General features: G+C 35.4%; 1 protein-coding gene across 3 annotated transcripts in view; it reads left to right on the forward strand.

Moving 5' to 3' along the window:
* RNLS (renalase, FAD dependent amine oxidase) overlaps positions 1–21,210 on the forward strand; it is a 258,515-nt gene that overhangs the window by 79,951 nt on the left and 157,354 nt on the right. The window lies entirely within an intron of this gene.

Below are 21,210 nucleotides of genomic sequence, written 5' to 3' on the forward strand. Positions count from 1 at the left end.
GGGAAGCAATACATTCAATTTGAGATGCTCAACCTTTAGTTGTACCTGTTCTTTCCTCCCTCTTAGAATGTCCTGCACTTTGGCCCTCTCTATAGCTATGTTGGTATTCTCACAAAAGTTCCACAGTCGCTCTATATAGATGATGTATTATTGTACAATTGAAACCTATGTAATTTTACTAACCACTATCACCCCAATAAATTTTAATTAAAAGAAAAATACATTCAAAAAAGAAAAAGTAACACTAAGTAAGTTGTAATTCCCAAACTTGAAACCATCCCTGGTTGCACTCCTAAGGGAAATAGTTTTTTTAAATTGCAGCTACCATTTCTTGAGTTGTTTAGCATGTATTTGCCTATTTAACCTTTGTCTTCCATGAAATCAAATGTTCTTTAAAAGGAATCCAGTTTGTTGTGTGTGCCCAAAGCATGTGGCACCTGGTCACAGGTGGCCTCTAACGTCTTTGAAAGTGTGTGGAGATTCTTGTGCATTTCTCTTGGGAGAGGGTTTATAGTTTCATCAAGTTCTCAAAAGCATCCTGTCTCCCTTTCTCAAATTCTGGTTCAAATTCATGTTCTCTAGTCCAAAAGCCAACCATGGTATTTTTTCTGCATTTCAGCATAAGAAGTAAATCATCAGTCCATAGTTTTCCTTCTCCTATGCCATTCCCAAAGTGTGCACTGGGTTAAGCCTTTAGGTTAATTAAATTCTAAATAGTTATCTTGGAAATTTTGGGTCCTTTTCTGATGATATAATCCCCAAGGGAACCCAGCTTTACAATTCGAAATCCTATCAATTCCTTAATTCCAGGGGTTTTAATTACTGCCTTGGATTCACACAATCTAGTCTATAATCACTTTGTCTATTGGGCAGTTGCTCCTTTGCCCAATGGTTTTTCCTTAAAAGTGTCCTTCTGGGATACTTCTTCCATTTCAGAAGCTGCATAAATGTTCTCTCCCCTCTTCCTTCTGTCCCCTTTACCTTCTAGAATTCATATGGAAGGCAAAATAGACAAGTTATAAAATGTTTACCTTCTTTCCCTTTTTGTTTTTTCCAGCCCCCACCACAGCTTTTTAAGACTGCTTTCCTCTGTCCTGCTCCAGTTTTTCAAATATGCACTTTTTTCCTTTCAAAATTCCCACTTGAAACTGACACTCATCAAATATCTGAACCAAAAGAAAAAATGTGGAGCTATACATATCTACACTCTCTCATTTCTACTTCTGTTGCTGTTAATCATGGATTTTTCAGTTATGCTAAACCCAAACCAAGTTTTCACATCCCTTCCCTCTTTCCTCCCACACCCCAACACTTCTACCCACACACTGCCCTCTCTTCTTGTCATTTCAACATTCTCTCCTTTATCCCCAAATTTCCCTCCTCTCTCATCCTCCCCTGGTGCCCCTTTTGATTTCCCTTAATTTCAGTATACTCCACTCACTTAAATGGAGACTATTTATTTTGACACAATCTCTGTGAGGTAGTGAGAGCAAATGTATTACACACTCCATCTTATAAAGATAATAGCTGACGCTTGGACAATTTAACTTATGTGTCTAACAGAACACAACCAGTTACCATAAGACTTACAGACCCAAAGCCCTTTTGTCACACTCAGTTTATCTACTGATCCCCTTTCTTCTTGGAACTAAAGATGAAGGTGACAAATGGAGGCTATTAACAAGTTTTCTCAAGTCGTACCAATATCTGTGCATACCTTCCTCAGAAATATAAATTTCATATTTTTCAATAAGTAAAACATGCAATGATTGAAAACTTTCTATGCAAAACATTTGTCTGGAAGTTGTACCAGTTTATTGTTTAACATTGCTTCTTAAAAACTGAGCAGGATATTTTAACATATCCAAAATTAGGTAATGGAAATAAGACTTTCTATCATCACTAGGAGTTATTTCTGTTGTAGGAGAGGTTATTAAAAAAAGGAATTGAGAACCTTTTCCCATCAAAGCAGATGCTGAATTGGAGGCAAATCTCAGTGTCTAACCTACAAAGAGTTAAGGAAGGGGGTGTCCAGATTTTTTTAGACATGGAAAGAAATTGGTAATACTTTAATGTTATTATTCTTCTTATTAAACCAACTGTTTAGCTGGTGTCTTGGTGTCCTGAAACGTCGTCTGCCTAATTGTTTAGTTAAATCAAAGATTAAGTCTGTCCTTCAAGACTTTTAGAGAAAAGTTTACTAGGGATGTTGGTCGGCACCTGTCAGAGTTGCCTGAAATTACACAGCTGATAGGGCAATGAATGGGACTGGTGCTCGGACCAACTTCTCCAGTCCCGTTTCTAATGCTCCTCTGATATGTCTCCACCATCACTGGTAATATTAGCCTTTGAAAATATTTTGAATATGGCACTACTACTATTAAGAAATACTTCACACATACTTTCTGAATAATCTTGGGTCAGCTCAGAAAGAATGGAATGAATATTTCCAAAAAGTAAGTAGAGCTTCAAATAAATATTTTAATGAAATGCAAAGAAAATAATAAATTTGGTTCCATTAAATTATAGTCTTTTATTAATTTTATTCATTCCCATTTAAGCTCTTTATTTATCCTCGTGTCCCTCACTGGCCCCGAACAGAGCATGATTGCGGAAAATGTTTTATTGAATAAATGAACAGATATTTCGTTTGAATGCTGATTATTAAGAAAGTGAAAGCCACTAAGCTTTTATTTATTTATTTTTTTTCATATTTTCACTTTTTTACAGAGTCTTTAACATTGGGCCATGTAAATTCTTGTTGTGGAACTTTCTTCCCTCTGAAGCTGATTGCAGTGCTGTTCAAAATCTGAACATCCCCAATACCTGCTTTCCCCTTTCTTTCAAAAACCTGTCACTGTCAATACATGTATTTTAACAGAATCCATAAGGAAAAAATGTTCCTTTTCCCCCCTTACCCAGCCTCTGTGTGTGTGTGTGCGTGTGTGTGTGTGTGTGTGTGCGTGTGTGTGTGTGTGTGTATCTAGTGTGCATATCAGGCATGGCTCTTGGCATTCATCTTATATTATGATGACAAAGGATAATCAGTTTTCTTTCAGTTTAATTTCCGAGGCAGAGGTGAACACATTGTCATTTGAATGTCTTCAAGTATTTTTTTGTCTTGTTTATGCTCTACTAGTGCTCAGAATTGTTTGAGAATGTTTTTATAACCCAGTCCTTGGTGGTGAAAAAGCAACATGGACCAATACAGCTTTGAATGATTTCACATCCTCCATTACACCTAAGGAAACAATCAAGAGACTTGAGAGTTGTTGCATTTATAATGAAAAGGGAGAGCAGAAAATGACAGAGGAATGGAGAGGGAAGAAGAAGGCACTGTGTGTTATCGTACAGTAAAAAAAAGTCCTAAATTTATAGATAAATCCCTTCAATAATATAAGACAGTGGTCTTGAATTAGTTTATAAAATGATAAAAACAAGTAAAACACTCATTGTTTAAAAGACAAATATTCAGGAAAAAAATACTGAAAAACTTACAAATTAGAAAGTGATCTAGGGGAAGACAATTTGCTGTATGAAAAAAACACACAACTACAGAATAATTGACGTCATGATTTAGCTATGGTATTTATTGACTAATAACATGCTCAATTTACATCCTTGCCTCTGTTCCTATATATAGTTTCTGTTAACATCAGTAGATACTTTGCATGATATGGTAAAAATAAGATTATAATCTGCTTAGACCCCTATTAAATATCCATTTACTACATTTATTATCTACTTTGCCAGGATATCAGAATATACATCATTTATCAAAAAAGTTATGATACATGTAACTCCTATTAAATATCCATTTATTATCTCTTCTAACTATACACCAGATTATCATAATGGTTCATTTAAAGCTGGCTTGCAAATAAACACATGCCAGAGCCAGGAGGTGATGCGTGCTGGTAAGATAGTGAAAAATTAGAGTCCATTACACTGATTTAATTTCTTATATAACAGAAAATTTGAGTAGCATAAAATGTCAGTTATTGTAGGTAACACTTGTCTACAAATGTTTTGAGTTATAAAATGTATTTGAGTAGTTTCATACTTTTATTCACTTTCAAAAATTAAAAATCCCACACTGAGAACTTTGTCCTGGGTGGAAAAGGGACTGCCATAAACATTAGGAGAGAAGAGAAAATAACATGTCTCTACTTTTGATCATTCTGCCTCCCATTTTCAGGAACCGTCTACAAATAGTCTTCTAGTAAATAATTGGGGATGGTGAGATTGAAGAAATTAGGTAACTATACACACAAAACTGGGGAGAAAAAAAATCATGTTTTAAAAAAATTAAAAAGCAGGTCAATAATTTACATTTTATTCCTATAAATACATTAGCAGCTCGCATGCCATTTCCCAGAGCTGCCCCCACCTTTTGGAATTTTTCTGATGTTTCTTAAGAGGACTAAATGCTACCTTGAACATTACTTTTCAAAAGACAGTAGAGCATCTTTACCCAGAGTGTATTCTAGGAAATGTTCTGCGGAATAGGGGTGGTAGCAATGGGACTGAGGGTCGAGTTCCTGGTAAAATAAGATTGGGAGGTTCTCATACAGTCCATTTTCCTCTTGACATACACAATGCATATTAGTATATGAGCAATTCTGCTGTAAAGCACATTATTTCATTTTGCTTTTCCCAGCTTTTCTCAAACCTACATTTGATTTTTTTTTTTTTTTAACATTTTAACCTTTCATTTTATGTTATTTTATTTTACTCTACTTCATTTTTTTTCTTTCTTGTAACTACCTTCGACATCTCAGCATTTTCACTTCAGGAAACATTGCACTAGCCTTCATCTTCATGGTCCTTCATTACCTCCTTTTCACATCATCACTATACCTTTGATTTGCAATGTTATCAGTGGTAATTGTAACAGGTAATTAATGCTCCTTCTCCTTCCACATATCCACAGATACATGGGGCAATAGTTTGATTATGATGAGGAAATCTTAATGAATAATTAGTAGGTTAATAAGAAATTAGTTTGATACATTTCATACAGTTTTGAAATATAGGCCAGAGTATTAAATACGCTTTCTGGGAATAGTTAATTACTTAGTTAGATAGTTAGCTCATATATACTGAATGAAGAGACAATGGAAACTGATAGAGTCCATTTCAATCCATGGGTCCACAACAAAGGGACATATTTCTGAGAAGGTTTTGAAATGCCCCAGGGTTTGGGTTGTTTTTTTCTCTCCTTTTTAGGTTTTAATATGTTCAACTCCTACATGGTTTGTATGCTGTGGCTTAATCATGTCACTAGTTACTACAAGAAATTTTGCAAAAGAAACAAAATTTTAAATTTTGAAAATCCCAGTTTGAGGTAAGAAGAGATTACTCTTTTGATGATATATTGTACAGCTTTAGAATTCTGAGATTTTGAACAGGCTGTGCATTAAAATAAAGTTTTTAAAATAAATATATTTTTAAGTAGGTTTTTATTGTAACTTGCAATCCATAGAGTTATTTTTAGGAGAACTGGAACACATTATTCCTGTAAAAAGTATGTTTACATTTGCTAACAATAAACAGGATTCTTGATCTTAAAATACTAAAAACTTTCTGTATTACTTGGTCTCGCTTTTAGTAATTTATTGTCATAGTTATGACTAATGTTCACTTTGCGTGTGCACAGTTCTTTTATGTAAAGACTGTAGGAGATCCCACTCATGAGCTTAAAAAGTTCAGAGATGAGAAGAAAGGAAATCATTCAGTCGAAAATTATTGGATAGAGAATTAGCTGCAATTAAAGTAACTACATACTACGTGTGCTTCTTTAAAAATAACCTCAGACTATTTGATATTTAATAAACTTAGAGATCACATGTTAGAGAATTACCTATTTTGAAGCACTGCAAAATAATTTCACTAATTCAGTTTCCAAAAGGTAAATGTTTTGCTACAGCTTGCTCCAAAATCAGCTTAAGTCATGTTCTTCGGTTGACTATTAAGAGAACAATTTGAAATTAACATTTTGAAACATAGTTTTTTCCCCTTGTAAAAATCTAGTCAAAAATCCATATACAAAGTTTATTTTTCAAAGAGTCTTAAGAAACTTTTCATGTTATTCGAGTCAATTTTCCAATATAGTTGGTCTCCCTAGTCATTCAATGGTCAGCCTTCTAGCAATAGCTCACCTTTAGTTGCTCAACACAGAAAAGCAGTAATTCATAAAAGAGTTCACAGTTCAATCAATGCCAGACTTTTGAATTTACCTTCTTGTCTCACAGGATATTACAGCCTGAGTACCTTGCTCTGATGTAGAAAAAGCTCTAGAATACAGATTGATGGTCTTACAATCTCAGATGATGAATTGAGCCTTTCAGATCCAACAGACATGGCTGTTTGGTTGAATTTGTTGACATGAGCATCTCTGTGACAGGACTGATGCATTGACGTGGCCCTCTCTGCAGGAGGTATCAGTTCTTGTGAGAAAATGGGGAACTCAAATTGATGAGGTCCTTGCTATTACGTTTCAATTTGAATCACCTTGGGAACCATAGGCTCCGCGTCTATTTTGGCCTTCTTGTTTACACAAAGGGAACAGCTTCAAAGGACTCCTGTCCTAGAATTCATACTGGATTCATCACACAAAGCTGTGGTTTTGATGTTCTTGTTCCCAATTTGTCGCCAGTGTCCAAGTACCTGGGTGCTATGGTGACAAAGTGCCACTGAAATACATGGGTAATCAATCAGTGTACTGGAGGGTTGATTTCTTTCTTTCCTTTTCTGAACAAAAGCATGCTTCTTAGAAGCAATGGGAGTAAGAGGACACTCACAATTTACGTTATGAGCTAGCGATGATAAAGGCAAAGATTCCATTTAATTAATAACTTCACCTGGGCAGTTACTATGTCCAGGGAACCTTAACTGACCTCTCCCCATATAGAACACAGGCCTCTCTTCCCATTTTTAAATCGGAAGACATTGAAAAAGCAAATCATTTGCTTTCAAGCTGAGTTCAGGTCCGTAAGAGAATTGGGCCCCGGATTTGGAACTCTTGGATTTCAAGGCAGGACCGCTGTGTACAGTGTGCCTTACTTCACATAATGATCCTCACTTTAATCACGTGTCTGTTCTGAAGAGCACATCACAATTTGAAAGAGGCCACACAGTCTGAGCTGACTACAAAGACTAGTTTTTAAAAGGTCTTTTAAATATTCAGATGCATGCACTTCATTTGAAGTGTTATCAGTTTTGCCGCTCACAACTACGACCCAAATTCCTCCCTCAAACATTTTAATTGAAGCGAAATTACTTCACTTTCTGCTTTTACATAAGAATGTAGCACACTCATTGCTGTACAGTAATCACTGAAAATTTGGCTCCTGGTACGTTTGCTCTCTTAGCCTTTGACTTCTCTTTCTGCACATGTATTTCATTTTTCATTTTACTTTCTCATATTTTAATTATTGTATTTTATTTTCTCTTATTTATTGGTATTTTCTTTACAGTCAACTCTGAAATTTTTAATGGGTAACATTTGGGCATTTTTAAAAACAGATTTATTGAGGTATATTGACATAAAATAACCTACATATATTTACAGTATGGTAAGTTTTCTATATGTATACACTCATGAAAGCTAAGATAATGAGTATATTCATAATCCCCCCAAATATCCTCATGATTCTTTGAAATCAATTTCTCCTCCCATCTTTCAGTCCCTGAATCCCCAGGCAACCACTGATCTTCTTTCTATCTCTATAGATACATTTATCTTTTCTAGAATTTTATATAAATGGGATCATACAGTATGTAACCCATTTGGGTTTTTTTTTCACTCTGCATAATTATTTTGAAAGTAATCCTCATTATTGCAGGTATCAATAGTTCCTTCATTTTTATCAATGTTATAGTGTTTTGTATATGGATATATAGCCGTGTGTTTAGCCATTCATCTGTTGTGGATAGTTGCATTGTTTATAGTTTGGGTCTGTAACAAACTGTTTTGACCATTTTTGTGCCCAGTCTTTGTATGAACATATATTTCCTTTTCTCTTGGATAAATACCTGGGAGTGAAATGGCTGGATCATGTATAAGGTGTATACTTAATTTTTAAACAAATTCTCTAATTGTTTTCCAAATGGTTATACCATTTTACATTCCCACCAGCAGTGTATGAGCGTTTCAGTGCCTCCACCATCTTGCCAACACATTGTATAGAATTTTTATTTTTCTTTCTTCTTTTTTTTTTTTTAGTTTCAGGTGCAACAAACAATGTAATAATTAGACAGTTACACCCCTCACAAAGTGATAAACCCCCTCCCCCAGCTACTACCCCTCTGACATTGTATATAGCTATTACAATTCCATTGACTCTATTCCCTATGCTGTACTCCACATCCTGAATAACAATGTCATGAATGTCAACTATAATTTAATATGAATATATATATATATATATATATATATATATATATATATATAGTCACAGGATGTGTATAGTCTTTTTCATTAGTCATTCTAATAGGTATGTAGAGGTATCTCATTGTGGTTTTAATTTGCATTTGCCTAATAACTACTGATGTAGAGCATCTTTTCACGTGCTTATTTGCCACCTGTATATCTTCTTTGGCAAATTGTCTGGTCAAATCTTTTGTGTATTTTTTATTTGGTTGCTTCTTTGAGGCTTGAGAGTTCTTTATACATATTCTAGATTCAAGTCCTTTGTTACATATATGCTTTGCAAATATTTTTTCTCAGCCTGTGACTATCTTTTCCTTTCCTTAACAGTATCTTCTGAAGAGTAGAAGTTTTTAATTTTGAAGGGGAAGAATATATGAATTTATTCTTTTATGATTATATGTTTTATGTCACACAGGTTTTTCTCAAACTTTACTTTAAGAAGTTTTATAGATGTTAAGTTTTACATTCAGCCTATGATCCATGTTGAGTTAATTTATATCTAGTGCAATGTATGGAACAAAGTTCTTATTTTGCATATAGATATCCAGTTATTCCAGAACATCTTATTGAAAAGATTATTCTTTCTTCACTGATTTTCCTTTGCACCTTTGTCAAAAATCAGTTGTTCATATATGTGGAGTCAATTTCTGCACCCTCACTTCTGTTTCATTGACCTAATTATCTGTCTTTACACCATATGCCACACTGTCTTTATCACTGCAGCTCTATAACTCTTGAAACAAGGTAGTGTTATCCCTCCAGCTTTGATCTTCCTTTTTGAAGTTGTTTTGTCAGTTCTAGGTTCTTTGCCTTTCCATATGAATTTTAGAATCAGCTTTTCAATTTATTAAAAAAAATTGCTAGGATTTTAATTGACATATTGTTGAATTTATAGATCAATTTTGGGGAGAATTGACATTTTAACAACATTGAGTCTTTTGACCCAGGAACAAGCATAAAGTAATAAGAAATGGCTTGGGATAAATCTGACTATATGTGAGATATATACACTGAAACCACAAAACATCTCTGAGAGAAATTAAAGACTTAAATATATCGATAAATGTACTTCAACTGGCCACTTAAAAATTTTGGAATGCTTTATCTGACTTGATGTTTTTTCCTCCCTCTCTGTCTTACAGTCAAGCTTCAAAGAAATTAAGATGTAATAACTTTAAAGGTGTGCCATTTGTACCTTCAGTTACTAATGAAAGAGTGATTGATGGAAAGTTTCAAAAAGTAGTGTTTATAAATAAATTATTCAATGAGTTATTATCTGCTCTATGTATTATCCAAGCACTTTGTTCTTTTTCTTCTTCCATTTTTCTGTCTAACTTTTGGCACTTTCACTTCTCATTAATGTCTTCTGGGGCAAATAGGGGTAGAGAGAAGAAATGAGACCAAACTCATAAGTTCTTTTTCCCCTGTTGTTAAAAGCCTTTATGCAAAAAGGGACTGAATGCTGTGTTTAGGAATTCCACTTATATTTCCTGTCCCCATCCCACATCCCACATTTCCAGAGAGTGATGATTCACAATAGTAGGAAAGTACAAATATGCACATTTAAATATCAAATGCTGTCTTCTAAATTTATTACTGTGTTTTATCAGTGAATACTCAGAACATATGCGAAGTGCATTTCCCAAGAGGAAAGCCTATCCGTTTGAAGAAGTTTTGTCATTATAATAAACATATAGAACTTTGAAATTGGTTACATTATCTAATAGAGTTGGCTTGGTAGCTGTTGAGATTAAAACAATCTATTACTGGGACCCTCTTGAACTTTTATATTATTGATACTTCAGATTAATAATTCTTATAAAAATTTGCTTTTTGTTCTCATCTTGTCAAAGACTTGATGTAGTTGATATATATGCTACCAAGACATGACCTTTCAGAATTATGGGATATATTAAATTACATTTTATTCCTAAGAGTATCTTTAATAAGATGTAATTAAAACGATGTTATTTATATTATAAACTATTATATTTATATTATATAAAAACGATTATATTTATATTATATAAAACTATGTTTATTATATTAGCTTGATTGCTAATTTGCAAAATTAGGTAATCTGCAAAAGATGCTTAGTTATTACTACCAATTTGTAAGGTTCTTATGTAACTTCATTTATAGGAAAATTGTTGCATGGTATAAAATACAAAGGTTTTTTTCTAAAAATAAATTATGTAGTAGAGGTTATTGATTCTCTAGAACAAAGTGTTGTGAACAAAGCGAAGCAAGCAAAAAATGGAACCCAGAAATTGTTAAGAAAAATTATATTTGGATTATCAGAAATAAAAATATAAAAAACACAACTTATATAAGAAAAGAAATAGAATATATATATATATATATATATATATATATATATATATATATATATAATGTTATGTACCTTAAACTTACACAGTGTTGTATGTCAATTATATCTCAATAAAACTGGGGAGGAAAAAGATTACCAAGATACCAAGAAACACTAAATTTATTCTAATAAGCAAGTTCTGTGATGTGCATGATATGACATTTAGGGAACTTTTAATGTCATCCTAGAATCAGTAGCCATCAGTCTGAAAAATCACAGTTAAAAGGAAAAATTTCCATGCAGTCTTTAGGAAATGTATCCATCTTTAAAAAAAGGAAATTAAAAAACTGAAAATTCTGCCAACATTTACTACCATCCTGCTGTGTATTAAACCTTGGGATACAGAGATGAAAAGTCAAGACCTTAATTTCAAGGACTTCCAGCTGTGGCCATGGGAGGAGCTTAGAAAATCCTCTTCCCAAAAAAGTAATTCTAAAACTGGATGAAACTGAAAAAAGAAAAAAGTTTTACTTCTGTAGAATCAACCAAGACATACAATAATCTGAGAAGCTTTATGTTTGAAACACTATTGAGTGTTGGATCTACCCATCAGAGGATGGAAGCTTTACTAACTCAAGATGCTTGAACACAACCTCAGTACAATCATTGGCTGACCATAAATGATGCAGTCACAAGTGTGACCCTTAGGAATCTAGGTTTAAAAATTAAAACTAGAATTAAAAAAGAAAACCAAGCAGGGATATCAGTGGCTGCACTCCATGGGGAGACAGATTTCACAGATTTAGCCCAGCTAAGTTGCTAAACAAAAAACAAACAACAATAAAAAACAATAACCACAACTCTCGGGGGAGAAAACAGAATCCAGAGTTGCTGCATTATATTATCTAAAATGTTCATTTTTTTTAACAAAAAAGTTAAAAGATGACTGGAAAGTGTGACTAATGGAAAAAATGGTTAACAGAAACTGTCTGAGTATCCCCAGATGTTGGATTCAGTAGACAAAGAATTCAAAGCAGCTAAATGAAATCATTTTTAAAAGAATTAAAAGAAATTATGACACTATAAATCAACAATTAATAAATCTTAATAAGCAGATAGAAATTATAAAAAAAGAACCAAAAGGAAATTATGATGTTAAAAATATAGGAACTAAAATGAAAAATTATTACAGTGACTCAAGAGCAGATTTAAGATGGCAAGAGGAAGAATCAATGAACTTGAGGGTGCTCAATAGAAATTATACAATGTGAAAACACAGAGAAAAATAACTGAAGAAAAATGAGGAGAGCCTTAGAGACCTGTGGGAAAATATCAAGAATACCAACATACATACAATAGGAGTCCCAAAAGGAGAGGAAAGAGAGAAAGCATCAGAGAGGAACAACAACAACAACAACAGTTTGATGAAATAATGGCCAAAAACTTCCCAAATTTAAAAATCAACATTATTCTACAGATCCAAGAAACTCAATGAATTCTACAAAAAAGAAACGCAAAGCCATCCATACCTAGACATTTCATAGTCAAACTGCTGAAAGACAAAGAAAAAGAGAAAATCTTGAAAGCAGCAAGTGAGAAACAGCTCATGACATGGAGAGGAGTTGATGCAATTAATGATTAACTTCTTATTTGAAACAATGGAGTCCAGAAAGCAGTTGAATGAAATATTCAAAGTGCTAGACAAAAAAAATTGCAACAGAATTATATATCCAGCAAAACTACCCTTCAGAAATGAAGGTGAAATAAAGTCATTCCCAGATTAAAAAAAAAAAAAAAAAAAAGACTGAGAGAACTCATTTCTACCAGACCTGCCTCACAAGAATACCACAGGAAATCTTTCAGGCTAAAAGAAAGTGATACCAGAAGATAACTGAAATTTATGGCAAGAAATGAAAAGGACTGGAAATGGTAAATATGTAGGTTAATATAAAAGACCCTATAAATATGTTTTTATTATTCCCATAACTTTTTAAAATTACATAATATTCTATAAATTATTATAATGCTGTATTTTGCATGTACATATATGTATACATTCATATATATGTATGTAGTATATATGACAATAATAGCACAAGGAATGGGGAGGGAATGGAACTATAAAGGGGTCAACTTTTCATATTTCACTGCAATTAATTTATTATCAGTCTTCAGTTGATTGTGATAAATTAAGATGCATGTTGTGATTCCTAGAGCATCCATTAGAAAATAACTCCAACAAAAATCATTAAAAATCAACACAGTAAAAATAGTATGCTAATAATATACTTAACACAAAAAGACAGTGAAAGGAGAAATAGAACTGAAAGGACAGGATACATACAAAAAACAAATAGCAGAATGGAAAAAGTAAAACCAAGCATGTTATTTAAATGTGAATGGTTTAAACATCTTAGTCAAAGAACAGAAATTGGTGTGCTATATTTAAAAAGCAAGATCCAACAATATTCTGTTTTAAGAGACACAAGTTAGATTCAAAGACTTAGATGGAAAAAGACATATCATGCAAACAGTAGCCATAAGAAAGCTGTAGTAGTTATAATGATACCAGACAAAATAGGCTTTAAAACAAGAAATAATGCTAGAGAGACAAGGGGATATTTTGTGATGATAAAAGAGTCAATATACCAGGAAGATATAACAATTATGAATATATACACAGATCTAACAATAGAGCCCCCAAATACATGAAGCAAAAAGTGACAGAATTGAAAGAAATAGAATAAGTCATTGAAATGAATTCATTAATTTTAATTAACTAGAAAACAAAGTATTTGGATGTTACCAGTCACATCTTTGTGAAAATAATATACCAGACCAATATAAATTCCATTTGTAATGAATCACACACACACACACACACACACACACACACACACCCAGCTTTGCTCTGTTTCCCCCAAAATAAGACCTAGCCAGACCATCAGCTCTAATGCATCTTTTGGAGCAAAAATTAATATAAGACCCGGTGTTATATTATATTATATATCATATCATATCATATCATATCATATCATATCATATCATATCATATCATATTATATACCCGGTCTTATATTATAGTAAAACAGGACTGGGTCTTATGCTAATTTTTGCTCCAAAAGATGCATTAGAGCTGATGGTCCGACTTAGTTCTTATTTTCAGGGAAACACGGAATTAAAGCCAAGAAGACCTTGTCGAATACCTGCTACATGCTTAACATAGTGCTAGATGCCATGATAGGACTCTACAAAGAAAAAAAAATGAATCAAACATATTTAACTCCCTAATAACAATTGTAGTAAACACTTATTGAGCACTTAGTATGTGTTCATTTAATCCAACAACCCCATGCATTAGCTACTTTATCCTTATTTTACACATCAAAAACAGAAGCTAGTTGATAGAACCCAGATGCAAACTGTGATTTAAACCCAGATACTCTGGCTCCTCATTTGGTTGGAGAGAAAGGATAGATAGATAGACAGACAGACAAGTAGGTAGATAGCTAGATAAACAGATAGATAGATAGGAACAGTGCAAGGTAAAGTAGTTAAGGCTGTGTGAAGTCAGGAAAAGGGAGAAGTCAACTTGAACTTGTTTGGGCCAGTAGTTTCAGCCTTCTTAAAGTCATGGGCTCGGGTAGCTAGAAAATGGTATGCCGTACATTGTAAGTGGGTTGTATAGGAATGAGCAGAGCATATCTGGAGTGAACAGTTTGTTCATTCACTCAATAAGCATTTATTAAGTCTCTCCTGTACACCATAACACTGTACTATTTGCTAGAATATGAAAAACCAGCAGATAAGAGTTCACCAAACATAAATAATGACAATGATAGGTGGTAAGTGCTAGAGCAGAAGAGTCAAGGAAGGATCAGTTGTGCACAGGATAAGTTGAAGTTCACAGAAGAAGCCTGTTATTCTTGCATCTTAATGGAGAAGTATGAATGAACCCATCTGAGAAGGGGCTGCTGGGGTGGAGGGAGAACTATGAGAAGACCATGTGAGAATTGTCATGTGGTTCAGAGTAACAGAAGTGTTACCACGGGAGGTTAGTTCATGGGGTGCAATTAGGGACTTGAAGCTGGAAAGGTGATTTGAGGGTGAATAAGCCCTGTGTATTGTGGGTTTATTCTTTATCTGGGTGGACAGTGGAGAGCCTTGAAGTATACCAACCTGCCCAGGCATCCTTTGATGACTAGAGGCAGATAAGGTTGGGGGAAAGTCCGGCCCTACATGGAGGGATATTTAGTGACAGAGTGAAATATTTGAAGTTGAGGTGATAGGCAATGAGGAACCATGTGGTATGATTTAACCCAGTCATATAGTCAAAATCAACAACTGGGATTGAGGTGGTAAAAAACTGGCATGGTGGGAGTGGGAGTAGAAAGGAAATGATGCATCTAAAAAAAATGTTGAAGCTGCATTGCCAAGTATCAATGACTGATTGGATAAAAGGAATAAGAGGGAGGGAGGAGTGCGATGGCTCATGTTTTGAAGCCTAGCACTCTTGGAGGCTAAAGCCATGGCAGTGAAAGCAGACATTAGGAAACAAGGAATGTGTTTAGGTGGGAGAAAATAAACATTTTTTAAAAATGTTTGACAGATAATATGAGAACCATCTTGGAGTAGATTTTAAAGTCTTTATTGCTAGTGACCTCAGTCCACAAAGAACCTTAGCCAGTTGATTCTCAAATTTTGTAGAATTTTAAAAAGAAACCAGAGGAAAAACCAACCAGGATAAACATTAATATATCTGAAGTAAGTATTAGACTAAATGGCCGTATAAGAGTCCATGCATGCGTTCAACAGACCTGCGTTATGAATCCCTAGACAGTGTCACACAGTGGATGGTGGTATAGCTTACTAAGCAATAGTATGTGCTCCAGGGTCAGGCACAAGTTTGGTCACATCCCTGCCCCTGCCCTGGAGAGCTGTGTGAACTTGGCAAAATAATGGCCCTCTCTGACCCTGAAATTCGCTAGCTGTGAAAAGAAACAGTGGCAGTGACCACCTCATAAGAAGGTCATGGGAATTAAGTGAGGTGATGCATATAAAGCCCTTAGTCCGTTGCCTGGACAACAGAAGATCAGTGAGGGTTAGAGGCCACTGTTATTGTCTGTGTTGTCTCTGAGTCCCTATCACCACTATTATCCCTATTATCATCAGAATCCCTGTTCACCATCTTCCTCTCCATCACTGTCCTCTGTGGCCACCCTCATCTCCGTTGTCACCCTCATCCCTGTCATTTTGGGTCTTCGTGGTGGAAATTCTACAAGGTGATAGGCACCAACTTTGTTGCTCTATTGGTCAGTTGTTCTGTGAACAAATCCTGAATATTACCATTTAAGAGACAACTTTAGACGTGGACTAATCCCTAAATTGTTGTTGGTTTAGGTCACACTGTACCATTCTCCTGTTCTTGTTCTAATAATAGATAGTTATTCACCATTTAATAACTGACAGAAAAATATAATTTCCTTGAATTATTGTTGTTTGGGGTTAAATCAAGAATTTGATTTTCATTTATATTATAGCAAGTTAATTGCTGAAAAAATTCTTACTATTATTGCAGTCTTGTCTTTTATGGAAAAGGAGCACAGCATAAAGCACTTACAGAGACATAGCCCCTGTTCAAAAAAGATTTAATTACATTTGAATTCAGCAAGCCTTGGAACTTAAGGAACACGTTGTCTTTGCTGTTTAATGATGCTTTGTGCTTGCATGTTTTATGAAAACATCAGTACTCTGGCAAACAAAGACTGGGGAACTGGTCTCTTACCTACCTCTCAACTTCATTATGCAGATTTTAAAAAAATAAAGAAAAGATGTTGACTATCTTTTCATTATCGCTAAACACCTACATATATAGAGAAATGGATTCATGTTGAAGGTATGTTCTTAAACAACAATTTAGAGAGTTGGTTTATATTTTGTCCAGACTTCTGCTTTGCAATATTATAAGACTGTTGATTTAAAAAGTGGCTTTGCTGAACATTCCTCAAGATAAAAGACATGTTGCTTTTCAGTATGTCGCATACTCAATTTGGGGTGGTGGTGGTGGGGAAGTTTATTTATATACTCCATTGTCTTCTTCCAAGTGATACACTTTCCACCAAAGGTAAAGGAGGTGCACAGTGAATGACTGAGCTGCTTCTCAGCATGGTCCATAGACCACTGCCCACCTGCAAACTGCTTGCTACCAGTCTATGACAAGAAATGTCAAAAATTGAGAGTATGTGCTTAGAAACTTTTGTAGTAACTTTACATTGCTGTGACATCAAACATGTGCTTTTGTATTTGGCAAAAATTTTAGTCATCAATTGATTAGAAGTTAAAAAAGAAAGAAGAAAAATAGTAACAACAAGTAAAACAAAACCAAACAATTAATGCTGGTCCTTCACCACACTGGCCATTGGGATATTAACAAATACTGTATTAGAAGTGCATACCCTCCTTAAATAAGGTTGGAAGGAACTGATAAAGTAAGTCACGAAAGTGCTTGTCTTCAGGACTCGTTGGGGACTACATTGTGAACCCCTAGGAGAGGGGTAGGGTAAGCAGAGTCTCTGACATCATAAAACCCTGGATTCGTAGAGAATCTGCAAAGAGGAGTGTCCCATGGAGGACATTTTATGAAGAGTTAGTATTCTACAGCTATTTTTAACCTTCTAGTCACTTCTCACACAGCTTTAATACAGCACTGTATTCCTCAGTTTATTTTCCCCTTATTTTTGAAACATGGCCTTTAATGATACCACTGTAGTCAATGTTACCATTTTTCTAATGTCATGGATTTTTTTCATTTAGTTAAAAAACTCAAAACTGCGCAGCTTAGTCAAGAAGAGACAAAGTCCCACCTCCCAGAAGCCAAAGACTACATTTTTTTTCTGGTTACTGGATAATCAGAGAGAACATGGAATGAACTTCTGCAGTTTATGTGAGGGATGACTTGAAAATAATTGTGTTGGAAACTACTTCTTGGCATAAGAAGGTGAGATTAGAACTGAAAGGACATTGGAATGAATCAGCTATGGAAGGATTTTTTAGTACTCACAGAAGGTAGAGGAAAAAAGAAAGGGCAACTGAGGCTTAAAAAAAAAGTCATTGGAAAGGTACTTAACGAAAATGTAAAAGTGGTCCTTGAAATGCTGTCAGATAGCAGAGCTTTGAGGCCAAGAGCTTTTGCCAGGAACAAGTTATATGGATGGGATTGCTTCACTTCCTAGTACCTCGGTCTCCATTATTGAACCAGCACACTGTCAATTCCAGATTCTTTTTTCTTCAGTTTGATAACATTAAAAAGGCTCTGTTGATTGCTGGCCATCACTTTGAGAGTGAGGTGCTAATAAAGTGGAGAGCCTGTGAAAATCCCAATGAAATTGGGCAGACTCTCTGAACATGTGAACACAGCTTCAAGTTTGGAAAAGCCACAGTGGAACGCCAGTAATCTCTTTTCTCCCTGTGTGCCCAAGGCTGCTGACTACCTCATTACATCACCTCTCATAGCCCCCCTTTCTATCCTTTTGAATCGTGGCCTCATTTTCACCATTATCTACCTTCTCGCTGCCTTCAAATATACACAGCATTTCCCGATCTTAGATGGGGGGAATAAGCGGACAACTCTATACTCTCTAGCTCTTTTTCACTTCCTACTTTTCTGTTTTTGTAAAACTTCTTAAACAGAGTGTCTTATTTCCTTGCCACCTCCCTCTCCTTAGTCTCAGACGTCTGGCTTTAATAACAATAATGACTGTAGCAAGTATGGCTGACTTGACTGAGTGCATACTGCACCAGTCTCACTGTTCAGTGCTGAGCACGCATTTCATTGAATTCCCACCATAATCCTCTGAGTCACATATTTATTACTCCTGTTATAATTGTATAGATGAGATGTTAAGGCTTAGATTAACCAGTGGCTACACACAGCCACTATTGGCAGAGCTAGGATTAAGCCCAGATCTGACTGACCTCAACTCATTCTCTTAACTACCCCTTTGTTAACTCGAAAGGGCCAGGAATATGCTCCCAACTCAAAGAGGTATTATTATGCTCCATTTAATGTATTTTCTCTTAACTCCGAGCATCCCCACCTTTCTTGGGACATTTGATTGTCTCAGAACTAGAGGTAGGAATGCTACTAGTATTTAATCACTAGAAAAAGGAGGAGTACAGTGGTGAGAACTGTCCTGCAATGCTGAGAACCACCTCACACAGCAAATAATTATCTTTCCTCAAATGCCGATAATGCCCCATTCAGAAACAATGATAATAGATGAGAATTTAATAATGGATTCAGAAAGCCTAGATAACTTCCCCGAATCTGGAGCCATAAATCAAATTGATATCTGTCTGGATCTAAAGCTTATGCTTTTTTCACTCTATTCAACAGAACATTAAAATATCATGTATAATTTGATTTGCTCTGAGAATTATGAGAATTATCATATTTAATATGTAACATCTCAAATATAATTTATTCAGAGGATATTTAGCTAATTTCCTGATTGAATGTTCTTTTAATGCATTTAGTGGAGATAGTATGTATCATAGCATTTGCCAGATTTTCAAACTTGCTAAAACTTAATGTAAAAACTTAATATAATCAGCATTATATTAAATGAAGAAAGCTGCATATGCTGGAGCATGCCATCTTGTTCACCGTCACCCAGGAGTGGAAAGGACTCATTTAGGAAAGGAGAAAAGGTAAGGGGGGGATATATTAGGGGAAAGCTAAGTGAAGAGGTTAGGAGAGAGAAAACTAAATACTTTGATTTTTATTTAATTAGTCTTGTATTCTAAGCTCTGAGCTGCCACTTGAAATGTTTGCTTCTTCTGAAACTTTATTTAAAAAAAAATCTCCTGGGGCAGCTGGATGGCTCAGTTGGTTAGAGCGTGAGCTCTCAACAACAAGGTTGCTGTTTCAATTCCTGCGTGGGAGGGTGGGCTGCTCCCCCTGCAACTAAGATTGAAAACAGCTACTAGATTTGGAGCTGAGCTGCACCCTCTACAACTGAATTGAAGGACAACGACTGATGGGTCCTGAACACTGTTCCCCAGTATTCCCCAAGAAAAATTAAAAGAAAAAAATCTCCTTCATAAACATTTCAAAGTCTAAAGGATTGCCCAAATTTAAACAGTTTCTCTACTTTTATATATAAAGGCATCTTTTAATGTGCTTATTTCCAAAATATATGCCATATATTCTTTCTTGTAGCAATATAGGTTGTGCTGAGCAGAGCTTGTCACTTTTAAGAAAGGAGAATTGTGCTTTTCATAATCTAGATCTCATATCTAGACTATGCACTTGAACATGCCCTGAGTCTGCAAAATTGAGCTATACTTTCCTAAAATCAAGGCCCATGTGCTATTTTTAATCACTTATTTATTTATTCATTCATTCATTCATTCATTCATTCATTCATTCATTCATTCATTCATTTATTTTTTGCCACCCAGAATAATGTAGTAGTAGTTTTATCCTCACTCTCATGCTTCCTTTGAAACTTTGAAACAGATACTAAGTTGCCTGGTGCAAAAAAAGTATCTGTTTCTTTATACAGTTTTTCTCCTTCCTATTTTCACAACATGAGTTATGTTTAAATCCCAATGTAGATGATTTTCTGGGCAACATAGAGAACAGAGAATATTAGACTTTAATGGTGATAAGAATATCTGGGGAGAAGGAGATCCAAGATGGCGGAGTAGATAAATGCTGTGCTTGCCTCATCTCATGAACAAATCAAAATTATAAATAAATTATGGAATAATCAATCCGGAGAACCATCTGAAGTCTATTTGAACAGAAGTTTTATAACTAAGGATGTAAAGAAGAAGCCACATCGAGAGTAGTGGGAGGGGCGAAGACGTCAAATGGGCTGGTCCCACACCCAAGTGTGGAGTTGAAAATTGAGAGAGATATCTCAGTCGCAGAGATTCCTCATGGAGGAACAAGGGACCACAGCCCCTAAACCAGGCTCCCTAGCCCAAAGTACTGGTCTGGGGAAGACGAGCCCCCACAACATGTGGCTGTGAAAAACAGTGGGGATTCTGACCATCCAGGTGGAATGGAAGGCTGAGAAACCTAAACATCCTATTAAAGGGCCCACACAGGTACTCGCCCTGGGCTCTGGCAGTGTGACGGTGGCTCTGGGGCATCAAAGACATATGGTGAGATTGAGCTGTGTAACTTTGGGGCAAGAACTGGTAGGACAGTCCCCATTTTCCCTGTATGGGACACTTCTCCCCTGCAGCTGGCAGGTGGGTGCCATCTTTCCTGTGTTGAGCCCGCCCCACAGGGCAAATCTGAATCTGATTGGCCTGGTAAGCACCACTGCTCAAACCTGCTGACTCATTAAGACCCTGCCTCACCCAACTTGCATACCACAAGAGGCTTTATCAGAGGCTGAACCTTAAGGGAGCCGGCAGGTGGCAGCGGACTCAGAGTGTTCTGGCTTTTTGT

Source organism: Rhinolophus sinicus, linkage group LG07 (assembly GCF_036562045.2).
Source record: "Rhinolophus sinicus isolate RSC01 linkage group LG07, ASM3656204v1, whole genome shotgun sequence".
Taxonomy (NCBI): Eukaryota; Metazoa; Chordata; class Mammalia; order Chiroptera; family Rhinolophidae; genus Rhinolophus; species Rhinolophus sinicus.